This window comes from Fringilla coelebs, assembly GCF_963513975.1.
Source record: "Fringilla coelebs genome assembly, chromosome: 2".
Classification (NCBI taxonomy): Eukaryota; Metazoa; Chordata; class Aves; order Passeriformes; family Fringillidae; genus Fringilla; species Fringilla coelebs.
The window spans coordinates 94,768,750-94,789,756 of record NC_140029.1 but is presented as its reverse complement, the minus strand read 5'-3'; the positions used below and the strand labels follow the sequence as shown (position 1 = coordinate 94,789,756).

Below are 21,007 nucleotides of genomic sequence, written 5' to 3'. Positions count from 1 at the left end.
TAAGGATGAAAAACTAAAATCACTGCATGTGTAGGTTTTTATATGGGTCTCTACACTGATGATTTGTACAGACAACAAGAGACTCCATAGCTGCTTCTTATTCAAAGTAAATAGCAGTATCTCTGCTCCTGTCTTTCCTGGGACACATCCTCCCACTGTGCAGGTGTGAGTCCACAGAAACCACCAACGTCAGTGACACGACAGTGAATCTGAGAGGACAGCCTGACTCATCCTCATCTGGAAGCAAAAGTACCAACTCTGGCAGAAGTGTGTGTGCGTGCATACACTCTTCCTTACCTTACACTATTTGTGCTGCTATCAGTACACCTATAAATCACCTATAAATCAGCTGTATGTCCACTACTTAGAGAGGTTTTCTGGATGAGTTTCAAACCACATCAAACATACAAGTAGTGCTCAACAAACAAATGCCACTGGAATACAATTACAGGGAAAAAACCTCATGCAGTTCCTCCCTGTTCTCCCTGTCTTCCCTCTACACTGTCTGCCTTGGAAAGCCAAGGGATCAGTAAGACACCTTATCATAAGTAAGAGGCAGAGGCAAGGTTGCTTTGGGAGACTTCACTCTAAATTTTCTGAGTTTAGGGAGATTAACATTGCAGTAGTCACATCCAACAGTCTACTTTTTTGTGCATACAGAACATGGCCCAGGCAAGTGTATTGCTCCTAAAGGAAAAAATATACTATTGGGTAAACAGCCTGTGCACATTTTGGTAGCTCCAAGTTACATCATTCTGTTCTAATCAATGCTACTGGATTTTGAAACTCACCAGTATAACAATGAAGTGGAAAAAGCCATGGAAAAGTCCAAACAAACTCCCAAGTTATGCTGTATGCTCTACTGTTCTGAGTTTCAGTGTTGAGACAAAAGAAGAGTAAGAGTTTGCCATTTGCTAGTTGTTAATAATCAACAGATCTGCCAGACACACTCTTTGAGGGCTCTGTCTGTCTGGACCAGGTAGATGCTGCAATACACAAAGAGCTTCACACACAGAGAAAGAAAGAGTGCTCGTGGACAATGATGCAGTGTTCTTAATTAAGATTTTCATTACTGATACATACATTAAGCTTTTTCTAATGCAAGTGTCCAAGCACTCTAATGTGCAGGTAGATGTCTCTGATTCTATCTCTGGAAACCCTTTTGCACATCACTGCAAACATTCACCAGCCAAGGCTCAAAATCAGCCCACCTGCCCTTTGCTATAATGACAATGAAAAATAGAATTGATGTTTTACTTGTCTGCTGGATGAGAACGTAGCTTTTTGCAGTCATGAGAATGAATAGGCTTTTGCAAGGCTGCACTACAGTGTATTGAAACTGATTCTGATCTCACTTACGCCTGTTTGATGTTGATGTAACATCAGGAGCTTCAACAGCATGAGTGCAGCAAATGTTGAAGGAAAAAATAATGGAAAAGACATGTAGGTAAATGGAAAATGGGATGAAACAAAACATGAGCTTGCCAAAGGTAGTTTGTAGTAGACTAACCTGATAACTCTCTTTGATAAGGTAACTGATTATCCAGACAAAGGAAATGCAGTAAATTTAATTTATCAGTAGAGCATTTGATACAGTATCACAAGGGAAATTATGAGTTTAGATCAAGATTTGCAAAAGGACTGTAAGGTGAGCCACTTCTTACCTGAAGGGGAGATTGAGCAGTGGTGAAGAAAGAATTATTGGGCAAGGTGAAGGCTATACTTCCACAATTGTTTAGGTAAATAAAATAGCTTTTTCTGCCTAATAAGATTTGGGTGGAGCAGGTAAAATTTCTTTTCGTGGCCCCTCAAAGGGAGGGGGCACAGATTAGGAAAAAGTGGGGGCATGCTTAACAGCTATAAAAGGATCAATCGATACCAATAAATTGCTCATTAACTATATTTAGTTCTCATTCACCTGTAACGTTCAAGTGTTATTTCTCTGTCTCAGTTCTTTGGGATGTTCAGAGATGCTGCAACTCTCTCAGCCGTTTTCTTGTACAGTTTAATTAAATATCTAGTTCAGTTTCATGCTTTTAAAATATTCTTATTCTCAGGACAGGACGCCCATTCATTTACAAAATCTTGCTGAATGCCTTTGAATTCTAGACCCTGCCTCCCAAGAAAATGCTGCTGGAGTGAGATGTGGAGGAGAAATAGTTGGTGATCAGAAGCACTTACAAAAGCATTGCTTCTCCCTGAACACACTACGCATTTTTCTAAAACCAGTTAGGCTATGGCACTTTGGAAATACCTGCAATAGGAAAAGCTGGGCTGCCCATTAGCAGAGTGGCAATGCTGCACTGGCACAAGGCAGGATGGAAGGTGAAGACATTGCCACAGAAGTCACAGTATCAATGTGAGATTGAATTGCAGGCTCCACAATAAAAGATCTGCCAAACTATTTTCAACAAGTTAAGAAAAAACAAGATTTTTGACACTCTTCCCTGAGGCATTTCTCAGTCTGCAGGTATTTGAGTGACTAAAATTGCTACCTTTCCATTAAAGTTCACTGGAAGAGAAGATGCATTTTTGTTTTAGCCTTCTGTGGCATAATTTAAGTATTTAATGTCATGACTGGACCACGTTAAGCATTCATATAAGACATTTGACCTGAACCCCAAAATGTAAAAGATTTTTAAATGCAAAAATTGAAAAACTGTTGGAAAACCTTCATTCTTCAGAGCTGGTTATATGCTGATCACACATGGTAGTTCTCCTTCACAACCTTCAGTGCATATTGCAGAGCATCCAGAATGCTGCAAATTATTTTTGGTCTTTTATGTAGAAGTGGATTTACTGCAAAAATTGAAAAGCAATTAATCTCTTTACAGACATCCAGCATAAGTGAACATGGACAAAGATGAAATTTAAATACACACCCAGATCCAAATGTTGCAACTGATCCTTACTTTGGTGATTGGGTGAAGCACGAATACTTCTAAATTGCACGCTATTTGAAGTTGGGATTTCAATTTTGTCCTTGAAAATTCAAGCTGTTTAGAGTATGCTTAAGAAACTAAAACATTAGAAAACATAATTCAGAAAACTGATGCAGCTATTCTATTAAACTTAAAACTCAGTACGATGGAATGGGAGAGAGCAAGATCTATTCAGATCCAAAAGCATTTGCTTTCAGTGGTGCACAAAAATCGAATATTTTGGGCATGCAAACACATGAAATGAAAGTATTAGCTGGGGGGGCTGAATTTGTGAACCATATGCAGCATGATACTATCCAAAATGATGGAAAGCTTCAAGCTGAACAAGAACTTCAGAGGAAAGAATCATTATTTTTCAATACACTGTGATCTTTACTGTCTAAGAGTTCCCGTTCCCACCAAGAGGCAAAAGAGCCTTCACAAGGCACAGCCTGAAGATTACTCACATGTGTTTTGACATGGGCACCTGTGTAATGGCACACAAATGAACTACATGGCAGATGATTTGCTTCTTTTTTTAAGTGGGAGGGGTAGAGAGGAAAAGGAGATGGAGGAAATCCTCTTACAAGCTCCTTTTCCATTGTGGCGTCTCACACATCGGACGTTCAGCACCAACATGGGCACGTGGGCAGGCATTTGGACCCCCCTGAGTATTCATATCTCACTGCCAGCTTCAATAGACAGATCTACAGTGTCTTGATCAGAAGGTGGCTTTTGAGAAACATCCCATTTCTGGATGCTGTGTTTTGTAACAACCACTCCTCCTGCACAACTTGTTCCTGGTACCATTTTTACCCTATATCTGGTGTATACATTGGATGGAGGCAGATACTCAACATGATGAGAAGGCAGGGTGCAGAGACGATTTCTGCTCTAGGAGGAGGACTCACAATAAATCTCAGAAAAGAAGAAGACATTTGGTGATACAGCTGTAGAAGAGCAGTGGGTTGCCAAAATTGGAAGATAATTTACCATAACTATGAAGGGAATATTCTGAAAAACTCTGCTGCACTCTGTAGTTGTTTCCATTTCTCACAGTGATTTTGACCTAACAAACTGCTCTGTCTTAATATTTTGATGGCTGATGTTCAAACTGCTGTAGGAAATGCTTCAGAAAGGTGGTCTTTTCCACCCAAATATATTAAATTATGCCAGTGTGGGGTAAAAGTGCATTGAACAATTCCATTTCCTCTCTGTCTCCTTTTTTTTTTTTTAGTTAAACCAAAAATATTATGCTCCTACAACTGTCTAGGTAAAGTCCATTTCTTTTCCTGTTGTACTGTGTAATATTTCAAAAGTAGCTAACACTCAATGCATTATATTACACTAAGTAAATGAAAAATAACTCAGAACAAAGAGATTGCTAGTATGCAAAATGGCAGAAAGGTGTGACATTTTCAGCTGTCATGCTGCCCAATCTTAAGTTCAATCTCATGCAGCACCAGTGGATATATTGTAGGTATTGCAATTAGAAGGCAGGTTGCACACATGCCTCTATTGTAATCCACACATCAACTTCACAGCTATGTCCAGTCTTTATTACTTGCCAAGCAATTTAAATGTCAATACTTAAACTAATGCTTGGATAAAAAACTGGGACCAAATTTTGCCACTTTTTGTAAATCTGGCCATGTCTTGAGTTTTCTGGATATTTGGTCTATTTTTATGACAGATGTTTGAAAACAAACCTGTGAACTTTGACAGATTTGTTTTAAATAAATGAGGGGGTTTTTTTCCCACCACATCTATTGCTTAAGTTTATTTGATGGCTACATCTTCAGATAAAGAATAAAGCTTAAAATTTTGGCACTGCCCAAGGACATTCATCCCAAGGTGTACTCTTGGTTTCATTTCTATAAATACACAGGAGTAGAATTTCAGCTCTGCTGCCATTTTGAGGCTGTTTCACCATTTCTCTCATTTGCCTCTGCCCATGTTGTTTTCTTTTCTGGAACATTCCCTTCCCTTCAGGAGACACATAATAGCTGGGGAAAAAATATTCCTTTCCTGTTTCAGACTCCTGTTTAGGTGACCATTCCCTTCCTAAACCTCCTTACTTTCAGAAGCAGATCAACTGATTCTTCTGGATAATTTACATGCCTATTTATTACATTAATTATGATAATTCTTGAAAAATGCTAACTCTTGAAAGCTGTTGTAAACATAAGGCTTATTACATGTAGGCTTTTTTGGCATTTTGCAAATGTTCATTTCTGATTCATGAATAAGCTTGACCTGGAGGTTATTATCCTCTTGTCAAGTAAGGGAGAGCTTCTTAAGAAATCTGAGAAGAGAAAAGATGCCTCCTCCCTGTTCCTGATGTAGCAATCACTGTTGTTGTCCCTCATCTGCAAAGCAGTACTAAGCCAGAACCAGCTAACGGGATTCAGAGGGGGCTAATTAGTTGTTATTTGATGATAATGGTTCAGAGTGGTAACAGATGACAGTTTGGTGGTGAACAAGAACCAAAGCAGGGACATATACATAGATATCAAAGACTATTTGAGCATCATCACGTCTGATAAAGTCAATAAGGATTCTCAGAAACTGGCTACTGGCAGGCTGGAATACTGCTGGGTGTCTTCTGACATACAAATCACTGACCATATGATGGATGGTTCTCATAACTATGATGAGATCAGTAAGATGCCTCTCAGCTTCCCTTAGGTCATCATTACTTGACCAAATATGTCTTCATGAAGCTGGGGAATAAATTGTACTTTTCCCCTTCTTTTCTTTTTCCTTTTTTTTTTTTTCCTTTTTTAAACCAGGATGTCGAGTAACAAGAATTAGAATCAATGCTCACTCTGATAGGAATGATGCTGGAGCTCAGTACAAATTAGTTACATTGGAAATCTATTTAAACAAGATGGACAAGTATCTGTGGAATTATGTTAACATGTCCTGCAACTTGCTTGTATCTGGATGACTTTGGTACATTTCTGATTTGTATTTACCAATGCTAACAGCATATAACTTTAATATTGTATGGGTTCCATCTGAACAGGTAGTGCTCTGCAAGTTAAAAAAGTGTCCTGCTGTGGCTATTTATCCTCTGTAGCTATCTCTCCTACTGTAAAGCACCTTAGTAATGTCCATACTGCTACAGGCTGGGTGGAAGACTTCTTCCATGAAAAGAATGATTTTGACAAAGAATCCTGTGTCTCTCGAAGTCCTGAGGACATTGAAGGGGAGTAGAGATTAACTGTATTCCTCTTAAGTGGCAATACAGTGTGGGGGGGAGATTTATGAAATCCTTCCACCTCCAAAACCCTGATGCCATATAATTAGGCAATGTCTATGTAACATCTGGGAGAAGGATGAAAACTGAATCAGCAGCAAGTTGTGGGAAGGGATATGAACAGAGAGCCCAGTGCTGGACAGTGAGACAGAAAATGGTTTTGCCACTGCCGTCGGAAGTGTTAACGCAATCTGTGCTAACGCTTCCCGTTCCTGAGTATCATTAATGCTTTTTATTGATATTATGAAGTACTGCAACCAAAGTAATAGGATTTGTCAGGGGCCGTTATAAACTGCCCCTGCTGGATAAATACATAATACATGATGGCAAAGGTCCGATGGGCCTTTAATCAATTGCTTTTCTGAGTCAAATAAATGTCACGTTAGACATAAGCCATGTTGCATTCTGTGGGCGCCTCTGCTCCCCTCATCTCGCAGGCCTGACACCGCCACGGGCAGCTATGGACATGCATAGACTCTTACTTATTTGTAGCAAATATATCAGAGCAAAACTGGAGCAGCACGTTGTAAATTACAGATTTGGGACACCTTATAATGAAAGGCAAAGGAGACGGGAAAGAAATATGGGGACACCATCGGCATGATAGGTCAACTCAAATACATCTCCTTGGGAGCTGGCATTGTCATACCACCTCTTGCAGCCACTGCAGCAAATCTCCTCTTTTTGCCCACAGGATGGGGGAGAAGGCAGCATGCCATTTCCTTCTGCACTGCAAAAGTAGTGGGTCAACTTTAAATGTTAAAGCCACATATTTTAGGTCTAGTACTGGGAAAAGAAAGCTCTTTTGTGGTTTCAGCAAGCACCTTGAAAAAATTATGAATGTCAATTTGCACATTCACATCCCTTTAGAAATCCCAACAATCAAAACACAACTTGAACATAAATTTACAGATTTGCAGGTTTAATCCCTCCCCCAAATGTAAAGAGCTATTTATCTTACTGTGCTGGTTTTTTTTTTTTTTAATTCCAGGCAGCATTTTAACAGTCATCTACTTTTCTCTCTAAACAGGTAGGAGACATGAATTTAAATTGCAAAGTAGAGATCTGAAGTAACACAAAGTCCAGGTATATTTGGACGTGGAGTTCTAAACCTAAATTTAAAAGCCCTCATTATTTTTGGCATTCACTAAATAGCTTCAGCTTGGACATCCCAAAACAGTGGCTTAAAATGCTGGTGGACATTTGGAAAACTTTGGTCTGTCTTTACTTAACTATAGTAAATATTATGAAGTGGTAGTGCTATATTTCCCCTTATATTTCAACAAGAAGAGTCATTGTTTCAAAAGCACTAGAATTCACTGCCAATATGTATGAAGGAATCCCAGAAAAATGTGAGTTTTTGTTCCAAATGCGCAAAACCATCGTGTGTCAGAACCTGACAAAATTAAAACTCAAATGATAACAAACAAACACTCCCAAAGGCTCCAACCCTTATTTCCCTCAAAAAGGAAAAAACCAAAACTTAAACCATGAAAAAATTAATTCTTCCTCTTCTGGGTCTTGAAAACACAATTATCTGGATAAACATAGTATTTTCTTCAGTTAAAAAGGTCATCAAATCACCAGCCTACAGAGCAGCAGCCAAACTCAAGTGAATGTGACTAGGTGAGAAAAGAACCCTGCAAAACACCTTCCAAAGAAATACTTTAGTGATCTTTAATCCTGATACTGTTGGATGTCGGTAAGAATACAGCACATTTAATCTACTCAAATAAGAAGAGCAGCTCAGAGAGCAGCCAGGACTGGGTAAGGAAGGGTCCCTCACCACAGGGTCAAACTTCAGCATGGACAGGTTGCAATGCTAGTTGACTTTTTCTGTACTTGTTTTGCACTTGCACAGCATGGAACACTTTATATTTCATTTTGAACTAGAACACAACAGCATAATGTCCATCAGAACATGTATATCCCCACATATTAACAGAAATCTTCCATACTGTCATCCAGCAATGCACACGTAAATTGCAGATAAATCAATCACACAATGTCACTGAACTAAAATCTGAGTCCCATAAGGTGACACTGCATTAAAATCTTGGACTGTATTAAAATAAAAATTCAGTATTGAGTCCCGTGACTATGGGAAGCAACAGAGGCCCTGGGCTGACTTTGATGGAACTTGAAGAAAAGGCAGAACTTACATCAATGAAAAGTATAAAATGTTATAAATACTCACACAAGAGACAAGGAAAGGTTCCTCCAGAGAAAGGCCACAAACTGATTGTGAGTGATCTGAGAAGAGAGAAAGAGAAAAGGAATTTAAATTGTTAATAAACACACTAAATGATACCAATGTAACAATAGAAAACAGGGATGCAGGTGATTTACAGATGGCAGCAATTCCCACAGGAAAGGAAAAAAAAGTTTTAAATTCACAAACATAGAGCTTGGAAGTTTTGAAACTACCTGACCCCAGAGCCATGTAGCTGAGAAAACTGGTAATGGCTGAGGAGCTTTTCAGTCCTGGGATAATTCCAGGCCAGCAGAGACTAAATATCCTCTGGTGGCTGTTCAACAGTCTCCGTGAAATAGGCTTGTGGCTCCTATGGACAAATGCTCTTATCACAAAAACACTGCCAGATTTGAACGGCATCCTTCTTAGCAGTCATGCCAGATGATACAGGACTCTGAAACAGAACTCGCCTTCTTGATCCTGACCTTCACAGAAGAGGGGTTAGGCTTATTATTAGGGCTGAGAATGCTTACATTACAGCTGATAGCTGCACAGAAAAATTGTGTTGTCTTAGTTCCTTCTGTCAACACAGTATCTTGGACTTGATTGATTTGTTACCATGAGACCCTGAAGAAAAAAACGAGTGCATGAAAGTGGAATGGCTAAAGGTTTGCAGACTTCTGGTAGACTACAGGTCTACTATGGTGTATCTAAGCTTTACTGCCAACATATTTATTTCCATATTTATTTCCAAAACATAATAACCTGGGATGAAGCAATAAACAAAATTAATCAAAGCCTGATGCTCTGCATTGTAACAAGAAGACACACTCCTGTTGGACACAGAAAACAAAGGCAGATGCTCCCCAAATGTTCAAAGCTACAAATCAGTCCCGTCTCCCCTTCCCTTTGCCAAGCTGAAAAAAAAATTGGGTAGTCAGGCCAGACAGTGCTCTCCAGAAGATTGTTATCAGGGGACCAGGAGCAAAGTGGAAAACGACCATGGGATCCATGTGGTGTACTCCAGCACTTAAGACATGGCCCTCAACTCCTGCTTCCTGTCTAGTTACAGGGGAAGATTAGCTCTGTCATTCCTCAAAGCAATTAAAAAAACTCAGAGAAATATAAACCTGAGTTAAGAGACTGAAGGGAAAGAGAGGAGCTGTCACAGGAGAGAGAGAGAGAGGGAAGGCAGGCAGAAAATCTGTTCAGAGTTGTAGCTACTATTTGTGGGAATTATGGTCCTGGTAGAGGAGAGTGTGAGAGAAAGCACGTGTACAAATCCAGTGCTTGGTTTGCAAGGGAGGTGGAGAAAATACAGCAAAGAGCAGAGACAATCCTAAAATCTGCAGGGCAGGAAACAAGATGCCTATAGCATCTTTTGTACAGGCCACCCAGAGAGGCCTTTTTAACAGCAAATTTCTCTTTAAAGGAGCGGACTGCTTCCACATGTGAGGAAGATTTGCATGAGACAGAAGACAGGATGGATTCTGCACAGATGTAAAAGCTGAAATGACATAAAACGAAAGGAAGGGCAAGATCAAGCTGGTGAAGAGAAGGTCACTATCTTGCTTTCAAGAATCCATTATTCTAATGAACTGTAACAGGGAAGTTCTGGTGGTGAAAAATCTCCTTTCCTAAGCACGTAACCCTTATTTTCCTCTTGCATTTCTCCTGAAGACTTAACCACGGAAGCCTATGGACTCGTCTGTAATAGATGATAGTGAAGCACTGTAAGGGGCTGGCAGTTGGGTAGTATTTCCTTCAGAGTTTTGGGCAGATGGGACAGGGAGCTACAAACCAGGGAAGAACCTGAGACAAGAGGTCTGAGCCAAAGAATGTGCCTTGGAGTCCCAGAGTTGAAAAAAAAAGGGAAAAAAGTGGGAGGCATCCAGTATGGAGAAAAAAAAACCACAGAATGGAAAATTTTAGGCTGAGGTTAGACTTTGGCTCTGGTATAAGCAACATAAAACAAGGTCTCTTAAGGGAAAGCATCATGCAATTTTGACAACATGGATGCCAAAGAATTCTACAAATTATGGCCTGAGATTATGGAGGTGCTGAGTAATGACTTACACAAACATTACCAACAAATTTGCTCAAAAAAATGAACAAGATTGTCCTGCCTAATTAAAACTTAGGGTAAATATATACAGGCACAATATACTAGAAGCTGCACACTAGAATCCAGCAAAATCACCAGAACTGAAACACTGTACTTATAAAAATTCTTGCAACCGGTCTGGACACTTGATTATCAGTTTTGTTCAAAAGAAAATATATGAAAACAAAACTTTCCCTGTAAAGTACTGGAAAAACAAGATGTGTCTATGATTCATTCCAGGTTAGATAACTGCAGAACACGTATGTGGGAGAGAAATGGGCCAAATCCTGTTCTCACTGCTTTGTGCAATTATGCTGACTTAATTGAAACCATGAGCAGAACCTGAACCATTAAAATGCTGGGGTGAAACTTTGTATCATATGGCACTGTTGGTCACTAGAGACATTTAACCTAATTACATTAGATTAACACAGTAGATTTCTTCAAGACATATTATTATATAACAATGTAAGAAAATGAAGTTGAAGAAAGCTGACCATTTCCCCCATATCTCTGTGTTATAAACAGAATAGTCACCTGTCTCTATTTATGTCTCTTGTTTTCAACCCACTATGGCTCTGTTTGGTGGAATGGACAAATGGAATCCACTGATCTTTATTTTATATTGAATTTCTAGTGTTAGTTAATCATTATTACTTGGAAGGTGTTTTGGCTATTGAACAGAACAGCCAAGGGCTAATCTTAAACCTGTCCTTGCTTCACTGTGATCAGATTTTTCTCCTTTTCTCTTTCTTTGCCATATGAATAAATTCCATTTAAATCACAAAGACTGAGAGACAAGCAAGGTCTACACATTAAGGCTATTTAGGAATCCAGTACCCCTGAGCTTAATGAGAATAAGGTCCCTAAACACTGAAACATTTCTATTTATGGGAAGTTAAGATGGTGAAAACCAGCGGTATGAGTTACATTATATAAGCAGATTAAAGACTTATGATGCTAACTACAATTTTCAAAAGTGACTGAGGCATTCATGTTGAAGTCCATTGAAAGTCAGTAAAATTTTGGCGGTAAACTGTGATAAAATATATTACCTTTGTTAGCTTAAGCATTGCTTCCTTTCAACAACACTAACATCTTAGCTGCCAAATTTCTGCAACTGGCATTCAGTTGCTTCTTACACTTTATTCACTTAGTGGCTTGAGTTAACCTGCTTCAAGTGTCTTCTTAGCTGCAAATTGGGACAGTGATTCTGCTCCATTTTTGCAAAGTGATTTAGGATCTCTCTGATGCAATGCAGCACACCAAGGTGAGCAGTGTTAGTCCTTTAGCCCCAGACTGGGAAGAAGCAGGCTTGAAGAGCTGACAACAAATTTAGATAATCCTAAAATGACTGTTTTGCCTCAAAGGATTTTCACCCTTTTCTGAGAGAGCCAGTGAGGGGTACAGTTTTATTGTGTGTAATATACTCAGTAAACTGGATCTAAGATCCAGAGTTTTGACTCTCTTCCCCTTCTGCGTGTATTACACCTGTTCAGTATGAAAACTAAAATTTAATCCCAGTGGAAGATAAAGAAAATAATTTACTAGAGAATTCCTCAGTTCAGAGGGGGCCAAACGGAGCCAGTGCCATGCTGGGGGGAAAGAGCAGACTGGGCTGAAATTCAGTGGAGCCCTTTAAATTATGTGAGGGAGCAAAGAGACTGCACTACATCTCTGACACAGCAGAGACAGATTACAGCAAAATTAAATTGAGGATTTTAGTGGATATAATTGTTGTTTTTATATATTAATGAATAACAATAATACATGATTCTAAACTGAATACCAGGTTTGACATTTAATCTGAGCGCTTATACCGTCCATAAATGTTCATAAACGTCACACGACCCCCACCCTTTGATTGAATTACAACCTAGTACGCAATTTAGGAAACACGGATTAATCTACATAGATTTATATTTCTGCAGGTTACACAGTTATTTGTTGATTTATACCCTTTTCCCTTAAGTGTCCTTTCTATTGAGAAGCCAGGAACATACATGCAGATATTTAATAGGAGAGCAGCTCAAAATCCAGTGACTAGCAACAGATGGAAACTTGGTTCATTGAAATCTATACTAATTATCATCTGCTTTTTGAAGTCACCTCTGCTAATGGCCAGCAAAATCTTAGCCCCTGTGATACCTTCTATTACCTTCACATTACTTGTTACTACAGCCAGCAATCACCTAACATGTTTCTTGGCAATGCTGTGCAATTAAATCGCCTTTCAATCAGCTTGCTGAGGAATCCAGGGATGGAAACTGCTTTAATATTAGGAGTTAATTACAGGAATGCAGAGGAAGGCAGTCAAATGCTATGTTAGCATACCAGAAATATGACAACACCTTAGCCACAAATGTCACACACGAGGTAAGGGGCCACATCAGGAGAAGCAATGTGGCAACATAGAGAGTAAAATGACCTTCAAGTTCCCCCTTGTTTTTTCTCTCTGTGCTCATGCTACTTGAAGTGACCACCTTCTGGAACAGTCAAAATATCTGGAATTTCAGTGACCTGTATTAGCAGGCTTCACTGCACATTGGTGTCTGCCTGGGGACTGATAATGACACCAGCAGTGTGTCACAGCACGGACAAGGTCCAAAAGGCACACCCAAGAAAAAGCAGATCAGCAGGTCTTGTCTTGACCTGTGCACGGGCCCAATCCTGCTCCTTGTGAAATCAAGCAAGCCTGTGCAGGGGGCTAAGAGGGCACATTCCTTTTGTTGCTCTGCATCTTCATCTCTGTGTGCCCACCAGAAGAGGAAGCTCCACAGCGCAGCCCTTGTCCTCATGGACTCCATTCACACAGGACTGCCCAGGAGAAGGGCTGGCTACACTGTTTAGGGAGACAGGAAATGAACATCAGTCAGTGGAGCTGGTGCTTGGAAAGGTTGGAACTGAGGAGATGGTTTTACATCTGACAGCTCATTGCAGGGAGGGAGAAAGCTCGTATGGGAGAGGACGCTGCAAACACAGCCTGAGAGCCAGTTATATGGCCATGGATAAACCCTTAGCCTGCAATACTGGAGAATCAAAATAAAACCATCTTCAGGAAAGGACAAGAAGTTTTTCTATGCACATTAGAATTAACATGCCTGTATGCATTGCCACACATATTTTCATTATGCATCATGAAAGAATTTGAAAAAAAAATCTACTCAACTACCGCTGCATTTGCTCTTTTTAATTAAATAAACAGCCAAACTGTGGTTCTGTGAAGAATGCAGCAATGACTTGACAACAATTTTGAATCAAAATTTATTGATAATATTTCCATCACTTATTTTCCAAAGACAGAGTTTGTTTAGGACCTATAGTCCACCAAAAATAATAGAAAAGGTTTCTTCTCCTGCTTCCTCTCTCAAATTTAAAGACAGAATGTTGTAAAGGAATAATGACGCAGCTCAAGCTTACATTTTCTTTCACTAGTGTATTTAATGTCAGTAGTGTATTTAAAATCATTGTTGAATTTGGGCTGTTTAGGGTAGTAAAAGGAGACTTCAAAATTTTCTTTTATAATTAAGAATGCCTTAATTTAGCCTTGTCTTTTCCACATTAACAAATATGTACTGGGAAAAACAGACTTCAAATGAGCACTACAAATGCACACACACAAAAATACTTTTATAAACCAGAAAACTCCACAGACCCACAACTAGAAAACACAAAAGAAAAATCTTTATGGAAGAGATTTTTCAGCACACTCTGCCTGCCAGGAAGGCTGGATAATATGTTTTGATAAGACAAAAGAAATTAATCCAACCCAAATTTGGACTTTCATGTATATGTAAGCTAATTCAAAAAGACATCAAGCTGACTCATTCCACAGGTAACTCAGCCCAAAATAAGTCCTAACAGCTGTTCTCAGTGAAAACAATGAGACAGATGAAATAAGAACAGTAATCTCTTGCATCTGCAAACTGAACTCTAATTAACATCCATTGGAGGTCTCCTGCTCCCTAAGAAGAACTTCAGTCAAGAAAAGTCTCTATACAAAGAACCTCAGAGGAAAACATCTTTAAAAGAAGAGCAGGAGAGTTCTCTGGAAGCAGCAGCACATTACAGCTTCAGCAGCAGTGGCTTCAAGGGGCTCAGGGTGGGGGCAAAGCTAGCAAAAAAGTGAGGAAGAAGGAAGATTAAATATATTCTTGTTTTATAATGTAAATGTAGCATTTTGAGCATGCATCTTGACTTAAAAGATGGTCTGGAATAGTACTTCTTTTATCTTTCTGTTGCTCTAACCACTGACTCCATGGCTGAGGGATTTGTTACAATGAATGAAACCAGGGCATTTTGTTGGCAGGTGCTCGGCCAGTGCAGCCTGCAGCTCAGCCCTCTGGCAGAAGGAGGCTGCCCAGCACCACCTCCCAGAGCCCCAGCACTGCCCTGCTCCTGCTGCCCACCACCACCCTGGACAAGGAGGTCCCTGCTAATTCTGGTAACAGAATGCCTGGGAAGGCATGGCTACTGCCAGAATTACTCCTGATGCCCCTTTCTGACTGCCCACGGGGGCTGTGCTGCCCGCCAGCTTCACAGCTCTGGTGGCAGCTGCTGCCTGCTCCTGCCTCTAACCCTTCCCAGGCTCCTGATCCCCTTCTCCATCACTGTGTACCTGTGTGTGCTCCCATCAAGAAACCGGGAAGGAGTAAAGATGGAAAAATAATGGTTGCATGGAGGCTGGGTTGTTCCCACCCATCATACAGCCTGCTCCCTGTTCCCTCTTGCAAAAGAGAGAAAAGATAAGTCAGCTGTTGACCAGATGAGTTCTCTTTGTGGTCCAGAAGCAATTTGGGCATTTTCATTTTATAAAATATTTTGTGATAGTTTCTCTTGGCACTTAGAATTCAGCTTTGAAACCTTAAACAGAAGAAAACAGAAAACAAATCTACCAAACTATACAAGGATATATACCAATAGATTCTGGCTGCCTTTCAGGATCAGACCTTCAAAATTTTGTCTTGGCTCTGATCATATCTGTAGGTGAATTTTGGAGTGTGGTTGAAGTGGCAGCTCACAAGTTGAATCTGTTGTGTTACACCATAGCCACGTCGATTCATGCTCTCCTTACTGCAAGGTGGATAAACAATGAAGCATCTTTGCTCCCCTGCTTGGAGGTTTGCAGTCCCAGTGCATGGTCCCTGGTCCCTACACTCTCTCAAGTACCTGTCCTGAATTCTGCAGTTCCAAAACTGGACTGCACAGCATGAGAAAATACAATCAAATAATACTAAATTATTTAGGCAGATGACACTTGAGTAACCAAAATGTTAAACTGAGAAAGCAAGGTACTAGGAACTAAATGCATCTTTATTAATAATAGCAATTAGTGAGGTTGCTATTAATAAGGAGATAATTGCTATAAAATCTAGTGATACATACAAATAGGCTACTAATGTGAGGAAGTGACCCTGAAAAATGAGTTTAAGTTACTGGTTGGGAGCTTTCTATTGCTAATTATTATTTGCTTTCTGGGTATTAATGTTCCTTTATCATGAACTGATAAATCCAGTGGTGTTGTGATCACTTCTCTAAATGCTCTTTGGATCATATGTGGTCCCAAGAGGCATGACACTCCACTGTATGTAATTTATTTCCACAGTGAGACATGCTGACTCTCCATAATATTTCTTTCATTTTAACATCTGACTAACATTCAATTTGGGACATAAGTACTCTGATATATCATTTTCCCCTGATGGCACTGCAGAGCAGAACTAAAGGGCACTGGCTGAGTGTATGAGTACTGCAGTATCTGGAGAGCAGGTTGGGCTGGAGCGCTAAGTTGGATTGGGAACACTGCAAAGCCTGGGCTGCAAGGGGACTGGAGAGCTGTGCAGGGATTTGGGGGTCTGCATCATCCATGGCTGGTGGGCCACAAAGGGTATAAGCAAAGTTCTGGCAAGCCCAGGCTGGAGTTACACTGGACTTCAAAAATCCAGCTTGAGCTCTTTGGTGAGAGCTGCATGGTTTAGGACTTGACTATGAGGGTGTTTGTTAAATCAGGAGCAAAGTGGCAGCAAGATCATTATGGAAAAGTGTGAGCATGTCAGATCCATTGCCACAATAATTTAAAGAATTTGTCAGAATTTTAAAGAAATTGTCAGAATGTTTTCTTGACTGCCTATCCATAAAGAAATCATAAGCTGACTCTGTAAAGACCTATAGGAATATCTTACCCTGACAACATATTTGGAATATCTAACCATAGACAAGAGCAGCAAATCCTTTAGAGATACGAGAGCATATGACTTGTACTCAATGCTTAAAAATTTTTACTGCTTAGAACATGAGCTGTGTTCTTGGGAGAGTACACAACACTTGGAACAAGACTAAAAGCATTACAGAAAGATTTCACTTGCCTTTAAACCCCTGCAGACACACTGAAGTCACCAGGGTCATGCAGCTGTACCTCTGTGAGCAGTGTTAAGCCCTCAGCATCTACAAAGACAGGTTAAGTATGTGTTTCTTCTGAGTTTTCCAGGAGAACCAACTGCTTTTTCCTACAAGACCATAATCAACACTTTGGAATTTATCTTTCACCTGTTTCGTCTCACTTTATGCCTGTTAAAATAAATCAAAACTACTTTATAAAGCTCCACTAAAATGGCTTCTGGGAACAATACTTTCCATTTCATATTTGGTATAGGAACAGCGTATTCTGTAGCTTCCGTGATGTGTGCCCTGAAAACTGAGTTTCAGGGCAACCAAACTTTTCATTGCTCTTTTATATGGGGATGAGTGGCTGAAGTGTCAAGAATGCAGTCTCTTACCACAGAATCTGATCCCTCTCATCACCAAACATGATGTTGTTTTATAGGAACCAGTTCCTAATTCTAAGTTTTACTGCCAATATATTCAAACCACCTCCCCTATTAAATCCTTGTTATATCAATTTAACCTTGATATGCCTCCCTCCCTGACCCTTACCACCAAGGTGATGCTGCAGGGAGTTTAAGTTGTGCAACAGCAGAGAAGCTTAGATGGAATTTTTCACCAACTCTTCTATCCTAACTGGAGTATCCATTTGATAATATAGATAGAGGCGACAGGGGTGTTGATTTAATCAAATTATTGCAAGATGTAATTGAAGGGAAAAGTCAGACATAATATAAAAGAAATCACACTCCAAGTACCTAGCACCTTCTATAGTAGGACTTAGCTTAGAAATGACACTCTTGTTCCAGTTCTGAACTGCCTCTCCTGAACATCTTGGGCTATCTCAGCCTGGTAATTTCATTTGCTGAATCAGTGAACAAATAGAAACAATACTTATAATGAATTTTGAGATCTGTTTCATGAAAGACTGAAATTTTTCTCAGATTTTTCAAGCTTCCCAGTTTTCCCTAACACAGCACAGCTTATCCAGAAAGCAACCAATGCGACTTAAAGTTGTGCAGTTCAATACACATAATTTCACAAGCTTTATTTGTTAAAAAACCCAAACAAACCCCCAACAAACTGAATATCACCTTTTGCTTTATGGTGGTAATTCTCCTTATTCCTAATTTATGGAATGAAAAAAGGAAAGAAGAAAAGCTAAACTGATCTTGAAGCTGATCAATACTAAGGCAGAACTATGAAATGAACTCACATCTTTTGGTGCCCAGTTTAGAACCTGTATCACATCAAATGAGAAAAAAAATCCTCACAGAAACCTGAAAAGCCACATGCATGCTCCATTCTGTGAAGAAAACCCCTTTCATTGCTGAAACCCAAATCAAACAGCAGACACCAAGATTTTACAAAGTCTCTTAGTAGTGAGACAGTTTGTGCTACTTATCAGCTCTCCTGCAAAGCTAAGTGTCCATTTCACAAAGATGAAACCAAAACTAAACAACTCCAAGAACTCCTCTACACTCAGTTTACACAGCTCACTGCATCCATTTGGTCCAGAAATGTAAACCCCTCTTAGAGGGTTGTATTTATATATAATCATTATACCATTTTCCCAGTTACCTAAAAATGCAACAGCTTACCATGAGCGCAGAGAGGTTTATAGGTGAGCCAGTTTGAGAAGGAGCACAATGAAATGGCTTTGCAGCCTAAGAACATGTCACTTCTGTAGAGGGACCCTGTCCCATAAGTGACTGCAGAGTTATACTCAGGGTTAGTTTGGGAGATGTGTTGGTGGGGAGGAAATATTCAGATCCAATGGATACTGTATAGCATGAGAGCAATGCTACCTTTATTTTGCAACCCACTATTTTCATGTGAACATGAGATAAACTATGCCATTTCTTCATAGACTGACTTGTTACAGGATATTGTTTGAGTCTTCACTAATGACTCCTTGAGGTTGGATATTACTGTGATTAGGAGTTGGGAGGATAGAGGTCTGAGACCTTTCAAAGGAAACATTTTGTTCAGAACTGTTACAAGAAAATAAAGTCAGCATTACAGTAACTTTAACAACCTAACCAGGATAATGGTCCGTTCATGTAGACAGTGCTTTTGCTATTTTAAATGAGGGAGATAAAGTTCATGTAAGATGGGAAGCTGAGATACACAGCTATTCAGTCTGGGGGATCAGAAATCTGTCAGCTTGAGAAATATGAGTATCTGTGGAAATGTCCTGGACAAGGAAGAAAGGTGAAATTATTAGCAGTAGGAAAACAAACAAACAAACAAACAGCACTTAAAATTATGAATTAATGAATCTGAGAAGCGTCAATGCCCTTGGAAGCTTACTGAGATAGATTTTGGGTTTATGCTAAAGCGGGCTGTAGGCAATGCTATTCTGCACTGACAATTATCCCACAAAGTCTGGTAAGCTATGCCCATCACTGAGGCTGGCATAAAACATCCTACTGGCTTTACTGAGTGTGAAATAAAGAAGTTGCTCTATACCATGTTCATTTTCACCCAAGGCAGATAAAAAGCATTCCTTGAAAATGAACACAGGTTTCGTGGGATCTGATTCCCCTCCAGGCTCCTATCTGCTTTAGCCACAAAAATTTAAGTTTCCTTATTGCCAAAAACTGATATTCAAATAACTCACTTAGAAAGTAAGCTGTGAGAGAATGCATTTTAAAATAAAGCATCCTTTTCTCTCATTATCAGCTCCAGTTTTAATCACCAGCATCTAGCACTTGCCAGTATGGCAGGATCAGAAGTACCAGTGTTTGTCCAGACTCCTTTAAAACCTCTAGAAGTGCAACGTATCCAGCAGAGGTATCACCAGACTGTGGTGACCTTCAATGGAGGCTTTTGAGTAAACCATCTATTTGAGAAAAACTAGAGAGTTTTTTAATTCAAAGCACTCAACTATTTTCATTACAGTACAAGTAGAATGGCAAAAAATACTGAGAAATGTCTCATGTGTTCAGAGCTTTTTAATGCAAACATATCAACAGACCAACCTACACACTTTAAGAGCTAAGACCATGTCTCTATCCTAAAAGAGCCTTAAATAAAAGTCAAGGACTATACCACAGAGAAGACTCATTTACTAAGAGAGCTACACCGTGTTCCTTCAAAATATGTTTTTCTGGGGACAGGAAAAAGACATAACATGTAACCTGAGAGATGATCACTGTTTCCTAGCTTCAAAGAAGGAAAACCATGTGAGCAAACAATCTCTCCCACGTGCACCACACAAACGTGATCACTGGGAAGGGTTTAATGGAATCAGCTTGTCAAAATGATGAAGCTGAAAAAGCTTTTACAGATTGTGTCCATGACAAAAACTTTAGCATAATGTATATAGTGCAGAGTGGTTTTTGTCGTGGCAAAAAGGAAGGTATATCATTAATTTAGACACTAAGTGTAAGGTTCAGCTGCTGAAAATCTCCATGGGATAAATTGCAGAAATAGAGCCTTGACCAGACAAATGGAGCCAGGCAAGTCCCAGTTCTTGTTAGAAGTTATCGAAAGTGCCATTGAGTTTTTAAAGTCTGTCATCTCCGGCAGATGATAAGAAAAGGGTTGGGCTGTTTTCCTCAGATCTACAAGCATCTGGCTACAGTCTTGCTGGGGCATATACATGATTGGAATCGAAAATGAGCTCTTTTAAAAGTGCTTCTTAAAGGGACCCTATTCATACACAGTACTTTCTCCCCACATCTTTTATGGGAAAAAAGCTCATTACGGTCACACAGACAAATGCTGTATAATCTTTCACCCTGTCCACTAGCAACGTGTTCAATCCAATTTACAGCACTTCCCGCTATTCTACTTCTGGACTCCCCACACAGCTCTCCTAAATGCATACCCATCCTGACCCACTGCTCCCCACCCGCTGCTCTTTCAATTTCAGGCTTCCCTGGAGCACTGACTGCCATTCATGCCTAATAGCAAGGTGGAGCAACTTGATTATACAACTCTGAAAAGTGAAATTTCTGAGCCGTTTTTAGACACAGGAACACCGTAATTAAGACACATATTACTGTATGTTGGAATGCTCTGGATAGGGATGAGAATGGCCTTCGCTTCAGGAAATGTCATTTTGTACTCATGACAATATATATTCATCTGAAAAACAAAACTTTCTGATTGAAGTTCCTTTAAACTCTTTCTCAGCT

At 39.7% G+C, this 21,007-nt stretch overlaps 1 protein-coding gene across 4 annotated transcripts in view; it reads right to left on the bottom strand.

Moving 5' to 3' along the window:
* ZBTB20 (zinc finger and BTB domain containing 20) overlaps positions 1-21,007 on the bottom strand; it is a 473,573-nt gene that overhangs the window by 105,832 nt on the left and 346,734 nt on the right. For all 4 annotated transcript variants that reach the window (XR_014616920.1, XM_084225372.1, XM_084225373.1 and 1 more), the window contains one exon: positions 8,381-8,436. The gene's annotated coding sequence lies outside the window, so the exon portion shown is untranslated. The remainder of the gene's footprint in view (positions 1-8,380; positions 8,437-21,007) is intronic.